The sequence below is a fragment of the Pithys albifrons genome, chromosome 6 (assembly GCF_047495875.1).
Source record: "Pithys albifrons albifrons isolate INPA30051 chromosome 6, PitAlb_v1, whole genome shotgun sequence".
NCBI classification, from domain to species: domain Eukaryota; kingdom Metazoa; phylum Chordata; class Aves; order Passeriformes; family Thamnophilidae; genus Pithys; species Pithys albifrons.
Window position 1 is genome coordinate 53660755 of NC_092463.1, and position 25510 is coordinate 53686264.

The following is a 25510-nucleotide window of genomic DNA, read 5'->3' on the forward strand; positions in this document are numbered from 1 at the left end:
TTGATAGGATCATTTTAATTCTTAGGTTTTACTGCATACCTGTAAATGGAGCTTTGGTGTAATAAGGTGTATTTACTGAAGGCTCATAGTGTCTGGATAATTTTATAACTGTGGAGCTATATAGAATCATAGAATCGATTGGGTTGGAAAAGACCTCTGAGATCATCGAGTCCAACCCTTGGTCCAACTCTAGCCCATTTACTAGAACATGGCACTCAGCGCCACGTCCAATCTGCGTTTAAAAATCTCTAGGGATGGTGAATCCACCACCTCTCTGGGCAGCCCATTCCAATGCCTGATTACTCTCTCTGGAAAGAATTTTTTTCTGATATCCAACTTAAATTTCCCCTGGCAGAGCTTGAGCCCATCGTGCCCCCTTGTCCTATTGCTGAGTGCCTGGGAGAAGAGACCAGCCCCCACCTGGCTAGAACTTCCCTTCAGGTAGTTCTAGACAGTGATGAGGTCACCTCTGAGCCTCCTCTTCTCCAGGCTAAACAACCCCAGCTCCCTCAGCCTCTCCCCATAGGGCTTGTGCTCCAGTCCCTTCACCAGCCTTGTTGCTCTTCTCTGGCCCCGCTCCAGCACCTCAATATCCGTTCTGAACTGAGGGGCCCAGAACTGAACACAGTACTCAAGGTGTGGCCTCACCAACGCAGAGTACAGGGGAAGGATCACTTCCCTGGTCCTGCTGGCCACACTATTTTTGATACAGGACAGTATCCCATTGGCCTTCTTGGCCACCTGGGCACACTGTTGGCTCATTTAAGCTTCCTGTCAATTAGTACTCCAAGGTCCCTTTCTGCCTGGCTGCTCTCCAGCCACTCTGTCCCCAGCCTGTAGCGCTGCAGGAGGTTGTTGTGGCCAAAGTGCAGGACCTGGCACTTGGCCTTATTGAACTTCATCCCATTGGAATCAGCCCATCTCTCAAGTCTATCCAGATCCCTCTGCAGAGCCCTCCTGCCTTCCAGCAGGTCGACACTCCCTCCCAACTTGGTGTCATCAGCAAATTTGCTGATGATGGACTCAATCGTCTCATCTAAATCATCAATAAAGATGTTAAACAGGACTGGACCCAACACAGACCCCTGGGGAACACCACTGGTGACTGGCCGCCAGCTGGATGCAGCTCCGTTCACCAGCACTCTCTGGGCCCGACCCTCCAGCCAGCTCTTAATCCAGGAGAGGGTACACTTGTCCAGGCCACACACCCTCCATTAAACCTAGATGTAGTTTTTCAGAGGAATTCTCACCTTAGTCCATTATTTTTAAATTTCAGTAGAACCTCATTGTTACTCATTTTGGTCAGCAGGTACCACTAGAGCAGACTGCTTTGCCCATCATGCTACTAATAGCTTCCTTATGGGATTTTCTTTCTTGTAGCCACCCCTGCTAATCTACAGAACATTTAAGGGAGGTCTGTGTCTAGTGGTACAGGACAGAGGGTACTGGTTTCTCCTCACTTCTGGCTGATAAGTTACTTTTAAACACAGATTCCATGGCTTCAGCTCTTTTACTGGGTATGTAACTGCTCTCTGAGTGTTCTTACACAACTATGAAAAAAGAGGCCAGCATGAATATAAATTAAGAGGGCAGGAGGGGTAAGTTACATGAAAGCAAGGATGGGGTAATATTGTCCTTCAAATAAAGATACAGTGAAACTTGTCTGTTAAATTGTCTTTGGACATCAACAATACCAAAGGTGGTGCCTGCTCTCTCTTAGTGCTGTGTTTAGCCCACTGATAAACCAATTGAGTTTAGGCCTCTAAAAATATTCTGTACCACCCCAATCAGAACCTAAAAGAGAAAGGAATGCCTTTGAAAGGATGAATCCTGCCACTGCTATGGGAACCCTTTGTAGTGAGGCAATCAACCTGATTGGAAAGCACTGTGCTTCAAATGGGCACCAGCTTAAGATATGACAACTTTTAGGCAATTATTTATTTGTGATATTTGTGAACAGTGGAGACTTAGGAAGGCCCTGAAGCTCAAAAATTTGTTATGCAGATACTCCTATGAACTCACACTGGTGTGATGTGATTACTAGACCAATGATCTACCACAAGGATGGTGGAAAAGATAATAATCATTACACAACGAAATCAAAACCAAGAACTTTAAGATGAAGTGTCTGGAATTCAAAATTATCATCTGCAATGAATTTTTTCCCAAGTTTTCTTTGGTAAGATACTTCAAAAAACATATTTCAAAGTGGAAGGAGTGAGTGTTAATCCCTGGCCATAGCAGAACAGGAATTTTCACTATGTAAGTGATATACCAGTAGCAAAACGTACTCCTAGTGACAGACGTTCAATGTGTGTCCATATTTCAAATGTAATTAAACTTCTTTTTTACATGTTCAATAGTGCTAATTTTGATTTGCTGTGAAAAATCTTAGTTTCCAGTTCATGAAAGCAACCCAGAATTACTCCTTTTTAATCAAGAATTTTAAGGATTCAAACATAAAAAAAAGTATTTCTTATGTGAAACTAGATGATCATACAAATCCTACTCAATTTGATAAAAACAGAACACTATGAAATATTGAAAAATACTTAAAATCATTAGTTTTCTTTTTCCTTATTCCTTCTGAAATCATTTGGGTTTCAATTCTACAAAACAGGTTCTGCATTCTTTATTTATAAGGTTGTGTTTGCCTTATTGCTATGCAAAGTAGGTGTAAAATGCTACAAATTAGAATGGCAATATGTTGTAAGCACTTTCTAGTAGTACAAATAATAAGAACTCAAACAGAAACAATTTTTTCTCCTTCAGAAAATTTTTGAGGTTCTATACTTTTCCAGCCCCAAATTTGGATTAAAAACACTTAAAATATCTTAATAGTGTTCATAACTTATAATTAGACTTGTCTATTTCATCATTTTGATCAAATATGTTCTTTCAATGCCCTTGAAACATTTCACTCCCACTTGACCACTTAATTTTACATTTTTTTCTAATTTGTTTTTGAACCTAAAAGCAGAGGATTTTTGTGCCAAAATATGTAAACATATGCCTGACATTTTCAAGAGCTTGAAACCATTCAAATAGAATAATTTCTCAAAAATAACCAACTCCACAGAACAACCCACTGTCTTGGACAAACCACAAGAGCTGGGAAAACATACCAGACCAGCTATAACAAGAGGAGATCATAGAGAGCAATTAAGCCTCAGGTTACATTCAAAGCAATTTGGAAATAAACATTCAGGTTTTTGGTTTCGGCCTCTCACTACAAGAAGGTGAGGTGGTGGAGAGTATCTAAAAAAGCGCAATGAAGTTGGTGAAGGGTCTGGAGCACAACTCCTATGGGGAGTGGGCTGAGGGAGCTGGGGATGTTTTAACCTGGAGTAAAGGAGGCTCAGGGGAGACTTGTTGCTCTTCACAACTATCTGAAAGGAGGCTGTGGCTAAGTGGGGGTCAGTCTCTTCTCCCAACTAACAAACAATAAGATGAGAAGAAATGGCCTGAAGTTGTGCCAAGGTAGGCTTAGATTGGATGTCAGGAAAAGATTCTTCACCAAAAGAATTCAAGCATTTGAACAGGCCATTTAGAGAAGTGGGGGAGTCGCTATCCCTGGAGGTATTTAAAAGCCGGATAGATGGGGCACTTTGGAACATGGTTTAGTGGTAAACTTGGCAGTGCTGGGTTAACAGTTGGACTTGATGCTCTTGGAGATCTTTCCCAACACAAATGATTCTATGGTTCTATATTCTATCCATGTGATGAATGATGGGAAAAACTGCCGAGGCCACGTCCTAAACCAGCCCACTGCCCGTGCTGCTTTGCTAAAAGGTTCACAGACTTCCAGCTGTGTGCACTCTTGCCTTTGCCTGCTGCTGTCTAGCTCCAGCTGTATTAGCCTAGCCCTCCCCATGCACCTCTGTAGGGGGATAGGAAGCTCTCTGTCCTCTGTGTGCTTGTCTTGGCACAGCTGAGCCGTGGAGCTGCAGCCACAACTCCTGTCTGCTGAGGAGTTCTGAGAAGGTGACTGTGAGCTGCCCACACATGAGGGGGCTTCACATAAGGAGGTAAGGAAGCCATGCTACAGCACCACCACAATCAGCTGGTAGTCATACCCCAAAGCGAACCAATGCAATGTGATGCAGCTTCATTTTCCGCAAAATAAAATCAAACTATCCAGGCAATAGTCATGTTTAAACTCTGTTTGCAGCTACAACACAGCATCAAAACAATAATTTCTAAAAACTACATGATTTGGAAGCTATGCTATATTCCAATTCTTAGTGCCTTCCCTCTTCTGATTATTGGCATTCCCATAATCACATTATTTAAGCTATTTTTCTAACAGAAATGGTCTTTTACTGAATAAGAAAACCCAGATACTATTCAGAATAAATACAAACTGTGAGGCTAAGTAACAAGCTTCTTGCCATACAGGTCAGCTATGTGAAATTTATTAGGAAACCTCAAAGTTTTTGCAGAACCAGAAAATGAAATATGAAAATTAACTCCCTAAGGTAAACAGTCTGTGTAAAACTTGGAGCAGTGTGTACAAGAAATATACACATACACTTATATATACCCTGGGATTAGATTTTCATCTGACACTCATTCAGAAAAAAACCTCAAAAATTATTCAGTGGTATTTTCTACCAGTTTTGACCAGTTTTAGTTGCATATTCTTTATTGGAATTCAGAAACAAAAACAAATTTATCTTGGCCACTGAATTCTTACATTGGTGTTACTCCTCCTCTCCTTCCAAATTAAAATCACATCCATTTTTTTCATAAAATGCATTCCCTATTTGTATGGGGAAACTCCAGCTCCCCCAGCTATTTATGTTATGTAATCTATGAACAAAGATTTAATTATCTGGAAGTTTTCAAGAAAATACATTACATTACAATAAAAAGTTAGATTTTACTTTTTTTGTCATCTACCTCTTGCATTTCTGTTTTAATTTCCGACTGGATATTTGCTGCAAAACTGTTAATCCTATTTGCCTACTACTTTTAAAGAAACAGGATTTTTGCTCAATAAAGCACTGTTTCTCCAGTCTTGCCCATTACTACCAGTGTTTTCCTCACTTACACATATAAATTCCCGTGTCTATAACTCAAGTGGGTTTGCCCTACAAGACTTATGCAGTTTGAACCTCATAATGCTGAACACCTCAGCATTTTCTAGCAAAGACAGTTTCTGTTTCCAATTGTGTCTAAAAGAATGGACTTAAGTTAGATAAAAAATCTAATTGTTTAATTAGAATATTTCTTAAGATGAGGAATGTGTGTTCTAGAAGCACTGGAAGATGGCGCTTGTTGTGTGCATTCCAGCACCTGTCTCTCTTATCCTGGTGGGCAGGGCTCTGCAGTTAGGCCCAGCTCAGCAGTTAGTCCCCACAAAGGTGCAGGTTTAGCTCGGTAAGAAGGCAGAGCTGCAGTACTGGATGCTACCTTCCTTGGATGGCCCAGACAAGGACATTTCCCTTTCTGATCATTGCTATAATAAGAGCAAGGGCTTATGGAGATCTTGTTTCTAAAGGTGACAGCACCTAACCTAATAATGGAGAGAAAATCTAGAGATACAAAAAGCCACTGCACTCCACTGCAGAGGGCACAGTGGGGAAAAAGAGCAATCTCTTAACCTATCACATCTACAGGTACCCAAAGTACTTCTCATTTCAATTAGCCCAGTCCACGTACAACTGAGAAAGCTGGAGTGTTCTTGCCATAATTATTTTGTTCCTTTTCTTTCCCTTTTCTTGCCTTCCTCACCCCTGGGCTCTTTAAAGAAAGACTCCCAGGATCTTCCATTCAAGTGGACTGAAAATAGTGTCAGTGGGGGCTAACTTTGGCAGCACAGGTTGTTGTCACTGATGACCTATTCATCAGCATCAGCACCAGCCTGGCTTTGTCTTCTGCTCCACTAAAAACAAGCTGATGGCAGGCTCAGTTCTGCTGCAGAAATATTGAGAATTGAAGAAAGTACAAAGGGAGCAGGCAGCAGGGTTGAAACATTTAGTGGAAATAGGGGAGCTGGTCAATAAAAGGGGATGGAGGCTGGATCAAAAGGGGCTGACTTACAATGGGACATGGGGTGTGCACTATCCCATGAGTCAAAAAATGACAAAACATTGTGCTCCTGAAACTGTCACCTTCTGCACAGCAGGGAGAGATCCAGGAGCAAGACAAAATGCAGAGCTAGCAACTCAATATATAGGCAATGTACAAAGGACAAAAAAACATAAAGGGTAAAATTCTGGGGTACTTGCAACAAGCTGAGACCACTGACCTCAATGAACCAAACAAAATAAATGTTGAGAGAAGGTATTGGAAAGAGAGAAACAAAGTGTGATAAGAAAGAGTGAGATCTTGAGTTAAGTGTTCATCTTGGACTTGGGAGAGCTGGTTCCATATAAAGACTCTGACATATATTTCCTGTAGGACCAGAAGTGAGGCATTTAATCTCTGCAATTCACTCATCATTGTGAATAAATACTTAGGGAAAGGATATGACACATATTTTGTGTGTAGAGTCCCCTCAGTTCAGCCACATTCATATAAAAGAAAGAAAGTGTTGAAACTGGAAGATGCAAAAAAATCCCATATTTTGAATTTTTCTCTTTTGAGGCATTTAAATGGATCACATTTACTCAAACCATTATACTTCCATTCACACCTTTCTATCATTTTCCACCTTTGAGGCTCAGAATACAAATATCTGACTGGTGTCCAGTGAATACAGATATCTGAATGCTAGCCAGAGATTGTCTTCTCTTTCTATGTTTCCTATTTTACCTTTTGCTCTTGTGTCATGTTCCAAAATGCCTTCTTTTCTGAAGGTTAGAGGAGATGAGAAGGAGTGAAATTGTAATGCTTTCCAAAACTGGGGGGAGGGGGATAAGCTAAAACATTAATGATATTTGAGAAAAGTAATTTGCTCACTTTAAAGGGGTTTGGCACATTTTAAGTGGAAAGGGAGATTTGGGGGGGGGGGGGGGGGTCATCCTTTCTTCTTTCATGTAATTTCATTTACTCCTTAATTTTCACAGAAAGAAAGAAAGAAGCCCAAAGAGTAAAATAGCTAGAAAAAACAGAATTTCTTTTGCTATTGAAAGACCCACACACATTTCAGTAACTCCTTTTTCCCTTGGAAATGTGTAATAGCAGCCTGGTCCCACACATACATCATGAGAAACTGCATCTGATTAAACAGTGTTCTATGAGACCTTGATTATCATAACAGAGACTTCTGGATCTTGCAAATGGATTCCTATACCTGTCACTGGGGTGACTGCAGCCAGAGGGGAACGCATCTTGTCTACCTTGAGGTAACAAACTGCTTTCCTTTGTCAGAGCAGAACACAGGGAAGATGGGTTCTTATGCCAAGGCATGTAGCACCGATACACATCCTGAATGCTATGGACGATCTGCCTGTGTCCTTCAAACCTGGGCATGGATGGCATGAAGATCACTGCCCCATGGATGAGCTGCTATTTGTCAGACAGAGCTGCCTAAGTGTGTCTAGAAAATGCCTGAGCTGCCTAATCATCAGCTGCTCTTAACTATGGTAGTCCCACAGAAGTCAATCCCCAGATCTATCCTCAGAGTTTAAATGCTGGCCACCTGACTGACAGTCTCGCAAGTAATAAAATAATTCAAACAGGTCAAGTTACCAACTCAGAAACAGTCAGGGATTTTTTTGCTTCATGTTATGGAGAGGAAAATTTCCAGTCTTCATTCAGAATTGGCCATCATCATTAAATGCACACATGGATGGGCTTTTTGGCCATGATATAAATGACTTAAAGCTGTCATTCAAATAGGTCTATAAAGTGCTGCTATGATGTTCCTCTCCCTTCTTTTTTCCTTTTTTTTTTGAAACTGTCTCTGCTTCACTGTTCTTTGTAGAGATAAGGCCTTGAAAATCACCCTTCTTAAGGTGTAAACTTGGTGACTGTACATTATAGTAAAACATTTGATTTGTTATAGGCTAGAAAAATAGAGAAGTTGAAATCTCTTCATGGTGTATTAAAGGTCACACAATTATAATAAAATCTCGCTCCAGCAGCTCCAGTCACAGACAAAATCAGTCTCAAATTTCCAGCGAACAATGAAGTCCCCACAGAGTTTCAGCTTCCCCAGGAAATCAGGGTATCTCAGGCTGTGTTGATTTTAAAAACGTCCTGAATGCCCATCATAAAAAATGTGTTACTCAACATAGTCACTGCTCTTTTGGGGTCCTCTGATTGAAACTATGCTTTTTATTTGACAGCCATTTGGGGCATAGCACTTTTCTGGTTCTAGAAACTTAAAAAACAGCTAGCTCTACTTGTTCAGGTGAGATGCCACAAGCTTGAATGTCATTTCGTAGTACGCCACACACCAAAATAAAATAATAGTAATACAGAACAAAAAACTACATCCTCACAATACAAACTAATCTTCCAGCTTCCCATCAAGCGAAACATATTGACAACTGACAATAGGCAATTAATAGATTAATGAGCATAGCTCTTATCTGTCTACATTATGAGTTTATCTGGTTGTAACAGGATGAACACAACACAGGCCTGTGCTCACAGGAGTGCTGTCCCAATAGAAATGAGATCATTGCAGCAAGATATGAATGCAGTATTTTGATTACCAAGTATCGCTCAATGGAACAGAACCCCCCCCTACACACACTTTATTCTATACATTTTAAAATTATTCAAGGGCAAAGAACAGAATATAATTTAGTAGGGAGAGAATTCCAGGGAAAGGTTTCATGAAAGCAGGAGAGATTAGGTTTTGATTCAGGGTTAGGATCACTGCCTCTGGCGCACACACAGTCTGTCAAGATAGGTGGTGGAATGTAAAAAAAAAAAAAAACAAAACAAAAAAACCCAAACTAAAACCAAACCAACTCTTTCCACCTAAAACTGAGCCTAAACTCAGTGTTGTCTGCAGTGCTTAATAATAAAATAAACTTTAAAAATCCTTTGATAACACAAATGAAAAAATAAGCCATACAAGCTACTATTTCAATGGTTCTATCTCAAAAAAATGGGATTGTTGTTTCTGACAATGGTAAGATCCTTCACAACATGAAAAAATTTGATCTGTGGAAATACAGAGGTGCACTGGAGGATGCTGTTCTTTGCATGAAACCTGCAGAAAAGCCATCTTTCCAAATGACCAAGGTAGGAAGGTAAGCAAAGTATGAATGTGGGGAGACAGAGTACCATTATCTCAATTGTATCCCAGTGTTTTCTCCCCACGTCACTAGTGGTACACTTGCCAGTAATGTATCTCTCTGGCTCTGTGGTCACTCATTCCCTATTTCCACCACAGCAGGAAGCCAGATTTGCTTCTCTCATGCCCAAAGCCAAGTTCTACCCACTCTTCCTTGCATATGTAATCTAAGTTTTCTCAGTGGGGCTATTTGTATGGATAAAGTGAATTTACCCTTGATAGCAGTGTAAAGTTTCAAAACAAATATTGTGATGTTTTCTGGGTTGGCAAACACAATCTGCAATTTGCAGTGTGGAAACTGTTGTCCTGCTCTAGAAATATGCAGGTTTTCATAATGACTAACAACATGAGAAAAATGCAGTATGACAGTTGCACATTGATCATTCTATATCATTTTGCTCATAACCTGTTTATTGGGTTTCTTTCAGAGCCCAGTGCAGCTAAAAGGAAAACACTGGTGAAGTGAACTTTGGATCAAGCTTGATGTTATTCCATGGAAATACACTAGACAATAAGAAATGAGGGATTTACTCTGATTTGAACAGAACCTCCATATGGAAATGAAGCTGCAGTCCTAATGATGACAGCCTCCAGAGAATGTAGCTGTGGAGGTCTCAGGCACTGCTGTCCCAACTACTCACTGCCAGTTCATGCAGTACATGTACCTTTGCCTTCCCACATCAGGGCACAGCATCAGAGGTGCTGAGAAGAGCTGCACAGGTCACTGTCTGGCTGCTGAGAGTTAATTCCAGCAGTGGAGCAGAGGAATAGCTGCAGGCAGAAGCATTTAAACCACAGAAGCAAAAATCACCAGAGGACATCTCAAAGTTTCATAACCCTCTTTACACCTGGCCCTCTGTTGCTTTAAACAACTGTCATGTTGAAACAGTAGGAAGGGGCTCAAAGGCTACTTCTGCATGTGTCTGGATGACAAAAAGAACTATACAAGCCCAGAGAAATACAGTATTATTATATACTGCATTGAAAAGGGAATTCAGTTTGAGTCTCATTTTTAAGAGCTAATATTCTTTTATCTAATCAAATGGTAAGGAGGATTGGCAAATCAAGTTTTGATGGCATATGTATTTGCAAACAAAACTTTATATTCGCCCTTTTCTAAGATGATTCCACAAATCTGAGTTGATATCCTCTGTGGTCACATTTTTAAGAGCCTGGAAAATAGAACAGTCTCCCATGCACGGCTTTAAACCATGTACATGCGCTTCTACATTTCCTAATTGAATGGGACCTTCTAGGTATGCAGTGAAAACCAGCTTGGGAAAATCAGTGTAGAAATGGACAGAATGTTTTCCAAATGTTGATTTTATTCTGGTTTTGGGTATTCTATTCCACAGGAAACCAAACTAAAACTCCCTCATGGAGGACTGCAATGTGTCATTCAAACACGTCCAGCAGCAAGGCAATCCGCTTGGGGGATGACGTGTTCCTGATGCCTCCCTGAGCACCCTGCTACACTGAGCTGAAGCTCCTGTGCTCTCTGAAGGGAGATGTACAGACAACATTGCACAAAGACAGATACCACAGTTCTCTTAAACACATTCCCTTCCTTGGCCACTGCCTTCCATCGTTTTAGCCGGATGCCTCAGAAATAGACTGGTGTAACAGCCTTGTCACATTGCTTGGTCATTCCTCTTATCCAAGGTTTGAGATACCAATACACTGGAAGGCACAAAATCACCTGGTACTATCCCCCAGCAAAACCAAGCCATGAGTGTTTAATGCAGCTTGGTACATTTGCTCCTTATCTCCATGGTAAAAGTGGGAGAGAAGTCCCAGGTGTTTGATCCCAGTGTTTCTGGGAAAATTCTTCAGTTTTATGGATCAATTTGGAATCTGTCTTTTGTGGTTTTGGGGAAAACTGCTGACAGAACTATCAAGAATCATCCCCTGCCTGCTTTGCTGGGAGATGCATCAGGGTTAGAAAGGAAACCAATTTGAGTAGAGCAGTTGTGACCCACTCATTTCTTTGATGCCATAAAAGTAGCAGTGTACCGAAGAAGTCACCAATGAACTTTGGTGCTTACGGAGAAAAAAAACCTGTGGTGCTGAGGAGAGCAGACCTTTGGTCACAGAAAATTACTTCAGTTCTTTAGGCAGGTGATGCCCACTAGTTAATTTTTCCATTTAAAAATCCTCCTGAGCCTGTGTTTGAATGCATAGACCAAAACTACTGCAACAGGGAGCAAGGGGAAGAAAAACAATTACAGGGGCACTGACTGCTAATAGACATCAGCTTCTGTTGACGTAAAATGGTGCTGCTCCACTGAGGTCAGGGGAAGCAGCAATGTTTTATCTAGTTTAGAATATCTGGACACAACTGCTTCTCAGTTTTATACTATAATTAATACTTTAACATACTTAAACACTTTCCTGTGAAGGAGTTAATGAAGTCTTGCTTAGATCTGTGGTCACATTTACAGCCCATTATTTAGGATATAGGAAAAAAATAAGGTCCTTTAGGAAATCAGCTATACAAAGCAACAGGAGTCATTAACCAAAACAAAGAGATCATCAGACATTTCAAGCACCAGTTGAACCAAATGGTTACCTTCCAAACTGGTAGTGCTATGCTAAAACAGGCAGGACAGAGGATTTCAGACAGACATAAGTTGGGGTGAAAAAACAAACCTAGCAATAACAGACAGGAACAGACAAGAGGGTCAGGGATGCTTTAGATTTGATAGTAAATCCATTAACTATTGTAGAATCTATCCTGTGTTCAGGAAAGACAATTAGAACCTCCTATGTTCTTTGCAAATAAACACAACTGCATTATGGGTAGAACCAAATTTGCTATTAATTTCCTTCTTTCACTATTGATCCCTGCTGCTCTCCCCAGTCTGGAGAACCAACTGGCAATTTGGCTCAAAAGGAGAGCAAAATGCAAAAGAATCAAAAGGTATTTGAAGAAAGCTACACACACATTCTCCTCTCTCACCATCAAAGCAAGGCTCTGTTCTCCCAACCTCTTTGGCCCTCTGTTTCGGTCTGTAAAGCGGAAATAACATCGCAGAAGAGAGTGAGAATCAGAGATCGTGAGCCCACTCGCTGAACTCTGGAAGGAGCTCCCCTTCTGCCCTTCAGCATTTTTATGTCTGCAGTACCTCCCATGTGGTAAGTGCTTCCTACATGGGGAATATCTGGTTTATTTCTTTGCACAGAAGTTACATTTACTTTAAATATTTGTGGAAAACCACCAGTTTCAGATGTGTGACTGACAAACCTCAATTAAAACAGAGGTTTTAGTACAAATATAAAGCTCTTCACAAATCTCAGACTTTGTGACATAACATCAGCTGTGAATGTAAAATGGCATAGAGATACGCTTTGCTGGAAGAACAACAATTTAAAGATCAAATATATTTTCCTATCAGATTCCCCATACTGATTTCTGTGAATCTAATGAAATACAAAGGATGCTTGCAAAGTAGAACATTTGTATATGCTTCATTAATTAGTTTGGCAAGGCCCCCAGTACCAAAGGTGCACGTATTTTTACACAAGCTTTGGCAATCTGCCTAGAATTTTTCAATATTCATGTTTCTGCACTAATTGTACTCTGTATCATTTCATTATATATATACATATATACACATGTATTTAATAGAGCTTGGAATTTGTCATTCTGCTGGGATTTCTAAAAATATCCTTCCAGAAAAACCTCCATTGAACTTGACTGGAATGGGAGAAGTGGTACATACTTTTCTTTTTCTTGGAGCTCCATCAGTCCAACAGGAATACTGTCCATGTAATCTTAGCACAACATTTCACACTAAGCTCATGATGAGCTGAATTTCTAGTAGAACTGATAATGAAATTTCAGATGAAACATCTTCTCACTGGAATACAACAGCTTGTTCAAACAGAATGTTTTGGGCTTTGACAACCTCCTAACTCAACACAGACAGGGATGTCTTATAAAACCACTTGTGGGGTGCCTAAATCAACATTCTTTGGCAAGGGGGTAGGGGATGATGGACTTCCTGGGTTAACTGTGACACCTGAGGAACTGCTTATTCCATTTTGAACAGAAATGGGAATAAGAAGCAGTCATTTTTCTGAAGCCAGTGTTTCTGAGTTTCCTTTCTATCTCCAGTTTACTTGTTTGCATCTCATCCCACACCCAAACATCCCAACAGAAATCTTCTAACAACACAGAAATGCTAAATAGCACCTTCTCTGGACGAGTTACTGAGAGGGCTACAAGGAAGGAAGGGGAAGTGCTGGGAGAAGTGACGCAGCAGCAAACTGTAGTCTTCACACAGATTTACCTGACTGCTGAAGTACTGCACTGGCTTGAGAGCTTTTTCCATCTAGGTCCAGTCCAGCTTTCATTTTGGCTTTTATTGCAGGGAAGAGCTATTCAATGTCAGTCACCTGTGGCAGTACTTAATATCAACCAACAACAGTTCACAAGAATACTCTAGAACACCCAAAAGAAACAGATGGGAAAGCCCACATAAGTAAGTATAGTGCATTAAATTTCCAAAACAAAGGGCACATCCTCATGCAGAGCCTCTCCTGACTCTCCACAAATAATGACAAGACATGCTGAAGAATCTGTTTACAGTTTAGAAAAATAGAGGAGCAGGGAATATGTTGGGAGGGAAGTGCAAAAGATGAGAGCGTTGGAGAACAACCTTCCTTATTTTTATACATGTTTTTTGCCCTTCTCATAAACATAAGTATGCATTCATATAGCTTTGTGTGGCTCTTCATCCCCTACCAAATATCAAGTACTCATGAAGAATTTCTGAAGTTAGTAGGACCTTGCTTATAGTTTATGTGCTAAGAACACCACATCTTTTTAGTCAAGGCAGAACCAGGATCTGGACAATATGCTAAAACATAACATAGTTATAAAATGTAGTGTACCTACTGAAAACCAAGTACCCACTGGCCTGAGTGCTGCCCACTGTGCACTGTGTGCAACCATTAAATAAAGTCCCCCGCATTTTACTGTGCTCGGACAATCACAGTGGACAACATAGCAGGATCAATGCGGGAGATGAGGACAAAGGCCAAACAGCTCTGGAGATGTCCAAGAGAAGACTAGTAAACAACAGGCCTCCATAGAGAAGAGTGATAGAAAACTCAAATCACACTGAAATTTATCGAAGCTTAAAGCTGCTTACAATAATGGCTCAAGACGAACGATTAATTTCAAACCAGGCCAAATTGAGGAAAAGAACCTTGACGCACACACCAATTTTGTTTCTCAAAGTCAAGAATTGCCTAATCAATAGCAGTGCTAAAAGGAGATGGGCGCTCTCAGGGGTACCATTACAAAGAATTGCGCTGGATTTTAGCCACCTGGCTCCCAATTACTTTAATAGCTGTCACATGGATAAACTCCAGTCTGAAGCTTTAAAACCTTACCCCTTGGTCTTCCTGAGCATCCACTGCTATCAGGTGGCAAATGTGAAACAGCAGGAGGGACTGCGAGATTTACTCCTGTATTGACCAGTACCAGAACATGCCCAAGAATTTGCACTGCTGTTGAAAGTGTCAGTTACTGGGTGAAGAAGGCAAAGCAGGAGAGGGTAAAAGGGGTGAGTGAGAGAAAGTGAAAGAAACTGTACTTTACCCTTCCCCTGTTACGTGTTGATAGGTGTCTACATCAGGTACTCACATTGCTGGCCTTATCCTATCAGCTCTCCTCCTCCATTAGCTAAAAATAAACTGGCACTTTTTAGGTAATGCTCTGACTCTTCCCCCATTCCAAATTGTGCTCAAAATCTTAATGGAAAACCTTCAAGGAGTTTAAGGTTTAAAATCAAATAAAGAAGCAGATAAAGGGAGAAAAATCCAATCAGAGCAGAAAGGGTTTGCTTATACAGGAACTGATTTTCTTTCCCTTTTCACCAGCACTGAACTCCACAGGAGCAGTAGCTGGAAAGACAGAAAGAAAAGCAGAAAAAGTGGAAGAGGAAGGAAGAGTTTCTCTTGTGCTTCTATTATACATAATTTTACATAAGGATAGGTGGCATCATGTCAATGAGATCTGGGCTTGACTTGGTTCCTTGGCCTGTTAGTAATCAGCTATGGGATGGTGAGCACCCTGATCCCCTTCTTGGATGTCTTCCACAGCTTCAGAGTCATGCAGAAATGAGGCTGCCCTGGTGTGCTTAAAGGAGAGCCATGGGAGTTGTCCCTGGCAGCAGCCCTCTCCCAAGAGGCAACCTTGTTGCGGGGGTCTCATAAAACATATAAATAATAAACCATTGTCAACCACTTTTTGAAAGGAAGTGGGGTAATATTCATTGAATCACAAAATGACTCGGGCTGGAATAGACCTTAAAGATCACTGGACCAGATTACTCAGAACCACGTCCAACCTGGCCTTGAACACTTCTAGGGATGGGGCACCCACAACCTCTCTGGGACACCTTTCCAGTGTCTTACCACCCTCACAGTATAGAATTTATTCATAATGTCTAATCTAAACCTACTCTCTTTCAGTTTGAAGCCATTCCCCCTCATTCTATCAGTACTTGCCCCTGTGAAAAGTTCCTCTCCAGCCTTCAACTAAGCATCCTTTTGGTACTGGAAAGTTGTTATAAGGTGCCCCTGAATATTGTCATGAGGAGCAACAGATACATTTCTAAGTGAAAGTGGCTGAGCAAAGGGAATAGAGAAAATAAGTAAACCAAGGAGCTTGATAAAAAACAAAGTAATTGAAAAAGCCCCACCATCAATCCTGTAACAGAACCTGAGCCTGTATCTTCAGAAGAGTGAGAAAAAAAAAAGGTAAAAAAGAGGATTTGTGTACTATCAGCATTCCTGCCAGCCATCTAGAAGACTGCACATCTACATTTTAGAAGGGTAATGGTTAGACAGTGTTTAGGAGAGAAGAAAGGGAAAGGAAAAACATTTTCCAAAATAATAGGCAATTGTTACGAGCATGCAAAAACTAGGAATTATATATATATATATAACCTGAACACATTTCCTAGTATGGCCTGTTTTCATTGAACCCTACGTACATTGTATGTGCCTTAGATTAATTATTTAAAAAGAAACAAACCCCAATAAACAACCATAGCCCCCTGAATTAGAGCAAAACTGTACACTGCAGGAAACTGAGAGCACTGAGATTTCTATTGAAATAAAGGACAGAAATCTGATAAGATGGTACTTGCGGGTTAGATCCAGAACCCATTAATTTTGTAAGATTAGAATCAAATCATGAGCGCAGGGTCATGAGCCAGAGACCATTGGTGAGTGCTACTGTTACGCTGGCTTTTGCAGTATCTCTCTTCATAGACTTTAGAGCCAAACCCCATCAGTTCCCCTTAGCTGAGCTGGATTGGCACTTTGGAAATCCTAATGCACAGGAAATGTTTAAATCCTCACATTTGAGGAGTAAGAGCAACATAGAGCTCAGCTACTGGCTAAATATGGCTCAAGAAAAATGAAGGTAGAAGAGCTGGCAGGAGAAGAAGAAACGGAAATAAAATGGAGAGGGCAATGTAACAGAAAAATCATATGGCAGAGATGGGAGAATAGGAGAGAGTATGGCAAACCACGGGGAGGAGATTAAATTAATCAAAACCAAGAAAGAATTAAGGAAATGGAATCAATGAGAAACACAGGAGAGCACTTGAACTCACAAAGTAAAAACAAACAAGAAGCAAGAGGTATATTGGAGGAAACAGAAGGAAATAATGAGGCAATAAGAAAGAGAAAGGAAAGGTGTGAGGCGCTGAAAATGGCAAGACATAGGCTAGAAAATGGGAAAGAGGAAAAGGGAGGAAAAGAGAAGGAATTGTACAGGGAAAGGACCAGAAAGAGGAGAACAATCCTAGGGAGCCTGCTGTGGTGGGTCACAGAGGAGTTCACAAGCCCATGCACTCCAACTATTTCTTTTTGATTCTGTGTCATTGTCAGGCTTCAGACTGCAGCTGCAAATTGTTTGTCTGGCAGTTCTGGTAGGTTTGATTCAATAACTCCTCTAAGAGGGCAGGCAGGATATCAATGCTGCTTTATTGCCTTTTTCTCTGCCTACAATAGCAATCCTCCAGTTATACAGTATTATAAAGTGCCATCACTGGGGGTTGTATCTCAGCATAGTCACATCTCATCTTCCTGGACTATAATAAGCTGGCAAAGGTAGAAGTCTGAAACTATGTGAGCTTTGTGAAATGATTAACATTGAGGCCTGAAGACTGGTGTCAGGGACGGGCACTGAGCAAACAACAGACCCTGCTTCCCAAGTGCCACAGTGAGGGGTGGATACTTCCGACTGGATCAGCTCCACAAAAATGCACTTGGTAATCTGTGTCAAGTCTCACTCCAACCACTAGTGGACAAAGCATTATCACTCCAGAAAGCTGCAACCACTGCTGGGGAACAGAGAAAATAACGCATGAAGTCCTGTCGGGTAACTTTTCATGCCTCTCTTCAAAATCTGTGGTTGTGAGCTCTTTAAAAATAATCATGTAGCAACATTTAACCTAAGATTGGACTGACTGATATGGGCTTACCATTCATCCTCCTGGAAGTTCATTCCTTCAGGCTGTGGGGGTGTATCTCACCAGCCCGACACAGAGAAATTTCTCCAGCCCTGAGTGTGCATTATCTGTCAATAAAAAGAGGCTTTCAGTTACACTATATCATCAAACAGCACCTTTTACAAACATTAAATTCAGGTTAAAAATGTCCCAGAAAAACTGGAAAATCATCATACAGAAAACTTCCTGTGAGGTATTTTATTTGTATGTCTCTTAAAAAACAATTGAAAAATGCCTAATGCATTGTTCTGGTTAAAGCCACACAAATCAGAACAAAACTCCTCATTCAGGCCTGGTCATTACAAATATTGGGAGTACCTGAATAGAAAGAGACTAATTTAATCTGCTTAAACTTTGCCTCACATATACACACAAACAGAAATCCCTGTTTCATTGTAAAAATCATAGATGGATATCTTTCAGTTTGTGTCTAGAAATCATTGTGATTTTACACTGTGGTTTATTCCACTTATTTCCACCCTTTTGAGTCACACTGTTCAGCCTTCTGCTTATTCTTAATAGATTAATTTGTGATTGCTCCCTCAACATTTCAGCCTTTCATGGCGCAGAGCAATTCCTCTCATTTCACTCATCATGGCACCACACAATAATGAAAGTTCCCACAGGTCACTTCTATCATGCCTTATTTCCTTAACCCCTTTAGCCTTCCACCCTGATGAACATTCTTACACCTAGATCTGTCTGGGTTAAGGCAAAAATAAAATTTCTTCTGCAAGACAACTGCAGCTGAATCTGTATTGCCCGAGTTCTACAGAAAATGTGACTATACACATGTGATTTCAATTCTCCAATACCTGTACATTGTCATAATATCCTATTTGTTTTGTCCATACATAACTGCTGAGATTCTTCTCTAATAATTCCAGGTCTCTTTTTTCTTTGGTATACTGAATAATATGATGTCTGGTGTGGTTCACTAGTGTTAGACCTACTGTTAGAGCTGCTAAAAGATCCAAATCCTTCTCAGCTTGGTAGGAAGTACTTCTTGCTTGCTTGTTTGTCAGAATAATCAATGTCTGCTATTTTACTTATTACACTCTTTCAGAATAAAATTGATAGGCAAGATTCTGAGCTGCCATAAGTTGGCATGTCCCTAGCATCACTTCACTGGTCCAGCTTCATACATTAAATAGACTCTTCAAAACAAACCTGGAGGGCATGCCGCCAGTTTGAATTTTCTAGTTGTTACTTATGACCAATGGCTGTTTCCTATGTTGTGGCCCTGCTCCATGATTTAGACTGATGTAGGGGAAAGTCGCAACACAGCCTGCAGGCAGGCAGGCTCTGTATGCAAGTGAGCGGTAGCTGCAAGTGTCCAAAAGTAGCCCTGCTTTCCCAAGGGATCCACATTAAGAGACCAAATTATTATATTTATTTAGAGAATGATTTTACTTTGCATCATATTCCAAGTTGTCTCTTCTTTTGTGCAATCTGTCCATTCCATGAGAGACAAAACATTTCTGACCAGCAATGTAGCACTAAATAAAACAACTGCCATTCACACACACAGCCTTGAGGGTTGTGCATCTTTAGGGGGAGGATACAATAGTTAGCTCAAGGTAATTCAGTGCTGATTGGATTGGGGATAATTTTCTGGCAACTAAGGATGGAATTGAGACCAAAAAATCATTTCAAATAACTGCGAAGGAGTCATAGGATAGCAACACCTTCCAGTCTCTGGAGACCTAGAATTGATTTGAACTGGTCTACCATTTAAATGGAGAGAAGCTATTATCCCGTCACTAATCTCTTGAGCCATTCAGTGCCACTTGAAGCAATTTTTTCTTCAGTAAGCTATTTTACGTATTTCACTTAGTCCAGAATCTATGGGAGAAGCTTATCACATGATTTGTGTAAAAAGATAAATAGCTCTCCCCTTTGCATTTCTGTTTATTCTTGGGTTTGTTGCTAACTTGACAAAACTATTAAATATGTTCCTTCCCTTCCTTCCTTCTGGAAGCCTGCTTTTCTGCCTGCCATTCCCAAAATAAGACAACTTCTTGTTAGTTTTTGGAAGAAGACCCAGCCTAGGAGCATGTGTTCTAGGCTTTTTTCCACATAAATGTAAATTAATTGCCCTCAAACATCATAGCAGTCAGCAGTATAATGCTGATACCTCCTCCATAGCACTGCAGGACAAGGAGGGTAAAATCCAGGATTTTCAGTGTAGAAGAAGAATTGCTAAGGATGAAAAGCAGTCTTTCATTTTTAGGTGGATTCATGGGCACCGAAAGGTGGACAGTGCCCACACGTATACAAAGATGCTGTAATTATTAAGAATGTCTTAAAAATTAGGCCTTTGTTGTCTGATAGTAGGCTTGCAAAAAATTATGATATCCATACTGGAATGCCCCATAAGACAAGGGGGCTACAAAGCTGTGTTGTCTGTGGTAGAGCGAAGGCAAGACCCAGGGAGGTCAGAGCTATGCTTTGGTAATGGGGCCACACTGGCCCAGCAGGAGAATTCTTTCTGGTGGGAAAGCAAACACACTCATGCTCAAACCTCTCAACATCTCTCACTGCTTTTCCACTGTTTTGTGAACTCAGAAGAGCATGTTTTGTCTACCTTATGCTTTCTCTTCATTAAGCATTTCCTCTGTAGTTTCTTCTCCTACTGAATTTACTCAGCCACCTGAATTTGTGATCGGTCCCAGAATTGGAAACCATGCCTTTGAAAACCCTGAGCTTTCTTCATTTCAGGCAGCTAATGCCCCTCCTGCTCACCCCACAGGTTAGGCTGCTGGAGCAACACTACTTTGATACTGTTCCTCTGGCAGCAATTAGATTCAAATCAGTACCAGGCTGTTTATAAAAAGGGATGTTGCTATAATGACACTATCAATTCTTCCAAACATTGTAGCTATTTATCAAGTGATTAAAGTAAAGTAACTTACTCCAGGTTTACTAGCCTATTTTCCATTGGAGCTTAAAGGGTTTTACTGCCTCAAGTATGGCACTTGGACTGCTAATAATTTCAATTTTATTACATTATCATATTTTTTAGATTTATTTCTAGGTTTTGCATAAGATTCAAATTCTTACCCAGTTTGTAAAATAACACAAATTTATCTTGGTCAAAAATCACATAAGGATAATTATCTTGCCCTTTTGGCAGATAATTTTGTTTGTAATATACTGAAAATGCTTATTTTTTTGTTTTTTCTAACCATTCATTCTTGTAGAAAAGGCTATTTTTTTCTGATACAGGCAATTCTATCTCACTCTCACTGTCGAGAGCCATCATGTCTTCTCTCATTTTCCCCACTCCATTAGAGGGAAATAAAAAAAAAGGTGCCTGCTCTTGGCTTTCCAGCAAGCTTTCATGGACACCTGTATTCCTGGCAGGCATAGTAGGGCTGACTCATCCACTGGTCGTGCTCCACTGCAATGTCAGGGACTCATGGGGAGCAATTATTCAGGCAGTCCCACACTACAATTAAGGTAACATTTATCACAACAGAGTCAGGAAGACAAAAACAGCTCTGTGACAGCCTCTTGCCCCGTCAGCGTGCTGTGGTACACATGTATAGCTCCATCCTGCTCCTCAACAACTCTCTCCTCTTTGGTAATGAAAATATTAATTGCTGATAACTGGCAGAAAAAGCCTCAAACACCTCAAAGAATGGATGGACGACACCAGCTGAGTTCCTCCTTTTCCCTCTCCATCAAGCCTAGTGGTCCCTGGAAACACTGCACTGCCTCTCCTCCTAAACTGGCACTTCTACTTCCACCTTTGCAAAGCAGGAGGCTGCAGATAACACTGCCCCAGCAAATAATACAGAGACAATTTAACCAGGTACTGAAAACTTGCTAAAACTACCAAATATCAGAAAGATACTACTTATGAGGTATAAGAAGAAAGTTGCAGCAACTAACACAGGATTAAGCAAGTCACACCTGACCCTCTGGCCCAAGGCTCTGACCCTAGGATGTCTGCACAGCCACCAATCATTGGCACTTTGATTAATTGAAGTTAGATTTTTCAATTTGGGGGAAATTTTAATACTTAAAGAGCAAACAAACTGTAAGTTTTGTTGGTTTTGAGTTTGTTTTTTTTTTTTTTTGAAAAACACTCAAAATAGTGCTTGTTTAGGAGAAAAAAAATCAGCTTCAGGAATGTTAAAGTTTCAAATTTTATTTAAAATGCATGGGGATTCCTTTGTGCCTGTACAGCATTATTATGAAATAATATATTATACTGACATTCTGTAACTTGATGCTAATAACTAGTAAAATAGAATAGCTCCTCCTAGTTTAAAATGTATTACAGACATGTGCTGCTAAGTACCAATGGAAACAACTCTATTACACAATAAAGTAAAGGACATTCTAGTGTACAGAATGGATAGCAATACCCTGATTTTTGAGTAAGTTAAATGAAGATTTTTCAAAAATTCTCTTACACCTAATTCTAGTATTCTAATTCTAAATTTCGATGATTCAAATTCTGAGAGTTACCAGATAATGGTAACCAGAAGGTTTTGAGGTATGATGTTGAAATATGAACTTTTTTGAGCAGATATGTTATGTAGCTTAGGAGCTTTATAAAAGCAATTCTCTCCTTGTATTTTTCCCTATTTCTTGCTCAAGGGCCCAGAAAGGGACAGGGTGCATCCCACCTTTATTCTGCTTTAATGTAGGCAGAGAAAAAGAAGCAATCCAAAACTGGAGAACATCTAAGAAAAGTCACAAAACAGAGCTAAAACAAATTTTGTTTAAACATTGATTTGTGCTTCAGTTTGGGATTAAAGTGAAGATCAGTTTACATATTTGTATTATTTCTGGTGACAATACTATGGAATATATATAGCCAAAAAAATCACCCATTTCTAGGAAGGAAACATCTTTCTCCTTCACCATTGCTCAGAACTCAGGCAACATTAAATCCCCTTGTGCCACCTTCCACAGCCACTGAGCCAACAGTGTGGGAACAACACACACATGGCAGAACCCAAGTACAGGTGAAGCACTTAAGGTTCCCTGCAGTGAGAATGGGTTCAATTCTGTGGATTTCAGTGAACTCACAGAGAAATCACAGCAACAATTTGTATAAGTCACAATCCAGACAGGTTGGCAAAAAAAAAAAAAGTTTGACTGCTTCGCATACTCCATATCCCTGAACATTTTTTCCTCTTATAATGACACGGTGAAGAAGCTGATGATCATAAATATGGAGGGTATCTCCCTGTCCTTTAATTCCCTCTTTATTGCTTTTGCAACATAATACATGCATCTCAAATAAATTAAACATGTGACATATAAATTCAGTTCATGGTTTTCGGGGGGTTGTCAAAATCCTGGGAAACCAAAACGTTGAAAATCACTTGTCAAAACGTTCTGGGATGAAGTAGTTAAGCTGTCATCAACAGCTTAAACACTGTTTATTTGAATATGTAAAGCAACTTTAAAAAAAAAACAAAAACAAAAAACAAAAGTACAGAGTCTGCTGATCATAGTCCTTTCTCCACATGTCTTAATTCTGTTTCCCTGATCTCCTGGGGAAAGAAAAAACCACCTTCACATGAAATGCGAGGGCATATACACCCTCAGTGAAGTAAAGTACTCATCTCTACTGACACAACTGATTTGACAAAGTATGGCAATGGTATTACCATGGCACTACAGGATTATTACTCTGCAGTGCCCATTATATGAAATGGAGTTACTCTGTGCTTACCACAAAACAGAAAGTAGCATTTTCCAGTAACACAATAAATAACCTATATCATCTCTGTATCTACACCTTTTACAGAACCTGATACAGAGCCAATCTAAAAACAAATCTAAAAGTGCTATAATAATGCTGGAATGACATGCCTCTTAAGCTGTTTACAGCTGACAGACTAAGTGAAATGGTTTGACAAGGGAGAACACAGTATGTGTTGACAGCCCTGCTTAGTTCATATTTGCAAGGCAAAATTAAAGTCATATTTTTACAAGGTGCAAAATTCTCCTCACCTGAAGGACATCCTCTTAAGCAAGGCATGGTATTAAGCCTCTGCCATCCTCCTCCTCCTGTCTCTTATTTTTATGTGTAAGCCACTACAAGGAACAGCTCAAACCCCAGTCCTGGCTGCCTATCTCAGTAATTGATCATGAAAAGGTATCATTTAGAAAAGTATGGAGAAAACAACAGTGAGAGGAGCCACAAACATTCACTGTCCATAATTTAAGGGAGCATAGCAACACTTGGGCAGCATTTGGCTTTTCTTACAGCAGGCAGTGCTGTCAGGAAAGAGCACACATCAAACAAAGGCTGAGTACAAATCCCCTCTGTCCACAGAGACACCTTTCACTTGATTACAGGATATGAGAGAAAAACATAAAACCACAGTGAATCCTAAAAAAGTAAATAACAGGTAAGATAGGTCAGAGGAAAGGGCTGGAGACAGGCTCGAGGTAAAACAGAGCAGTTTGGCAGTACTTGTATAGCTCTAAGGCTCAGGAAGCAGGCAGACTCAAAGGACAAATAGCGGCAAAAAAACTGCCTCTCACTTTTACTTTGTCCTTGCTAATCCCATCAGCCAGTGGCAACCAAAGGCTGTCAGCAACTTATGTGGTGGTCAGAGTGAGAACAGTTTAACAGACTCAGGCCGGCTCCTTTTGGAGAGGTATCTTCACTGCAAAAGTTCTTGTTATTACTTGGCCCCTCACTATTAGAGGTCATGGAAAGCCATGAGCACTGACCTTCCTTCCTACTCCGAGAGAGAGAAGCTCTGTTAGTGTAGGGCAGATGGCCCTGATGAGGAAAAAGCCAATGCCTGCTATTCCTTCTCTGCGCATAAGCCCAGAGTTTAGCCCCTAGCAATGCCAGCCAGTCCAGCTCCTTTAATGAGCCTTGTAATTGGTTAAAATGAGCCCATAGTTGCCAGATGAAATCATCTTGCTGAGGGGAACTACCAGGAAAGCATTAGGAATATTCTGCACTTGGAGGCACAGGATGCAGCTACCATTTCACATAGAATCACAGACTATTCTGAGTTGGAAGGGACCCACAAGGATCACTGAGTCCAACTCTTAAGTCAATGGCCCACATTTCATTACATTGGACTGACTCTACCAGCAAAGCCAACCAGAACCAAGGTGTCTTGGCTGCTGGCAGCACCTTCCTTACGGGTAAGTGAGAGTTGTATCTATCAGGAAAGCATTAGGAATATTCTGCACTTGGAGGCACAGGATGCAGGTACCATTTCATTACACTGGGCTGACTCTACCAGCGAAGCCAACCAGAACCAAGGTGTCCGGCTCCTGGCAGCACCTTCCTTACGGGTAAGTGAGAGTTGTATCCAACTACAGCCTTAGTCCAGACCCGGTATACAGTTTTTCCATGTCTAAACCCCACTGGCAGATCACAAACAGGGACTGTACAAAACTTCTAGTAGAAGCTGCAGTTCAGGAATTGGAATGGTGTTGAGTGGAAGTGTTTTTTCAAACTAATGGAAGTTTTGCCTACATATTTCTTCCCACACATGAAGGTCATCAAATGTTTGTGTGCCAAATGTTAGAATTGATGCCATCCTAATGAACTCTGAAAACATTTTCCTGTCAAAGCAAATAGAACAAGTTGACATCACTGATCCCAACATCGACCAAAGAGGAAAAAACAAACAAACCATCAGTTAAAAAAACAGAGTGTTTTTTTGTGCTCTAAGTTCAAGGATGTGAGTCCAGCAGTGCAATGACAGAGGGGAGCACAGTGCAGATGACAAAAGGGTTGCACTCACTACAAAAAAGTTGGTCCTGATGAAAAAGAATT

At 40.5% G+C, this 25510-nt stretch overlaps 1 long non-coding RNA gene across 2 annotated transcripts in view; it reads right to left on the bottom strand.

Moving 5' to 3' along the window:
• The window catches only part of LOC139673712 (uncharacterized), a 170341-nt gene that overhangs the window by 68067 nt on the left and 76764 nt on the right, over positions 1–25510 (bottom strand). For both annotated transcript variants that reach the window (XR_011698183.1, XR_011698182.1), the window contains exon 2: positions 17707–17801. This is a non-coding gene — a long non-coding RNA (uncharacterized lncRNA). The remainder of the gene's footprint in view (positions 1–17706; positions 17802–25510) is intronic.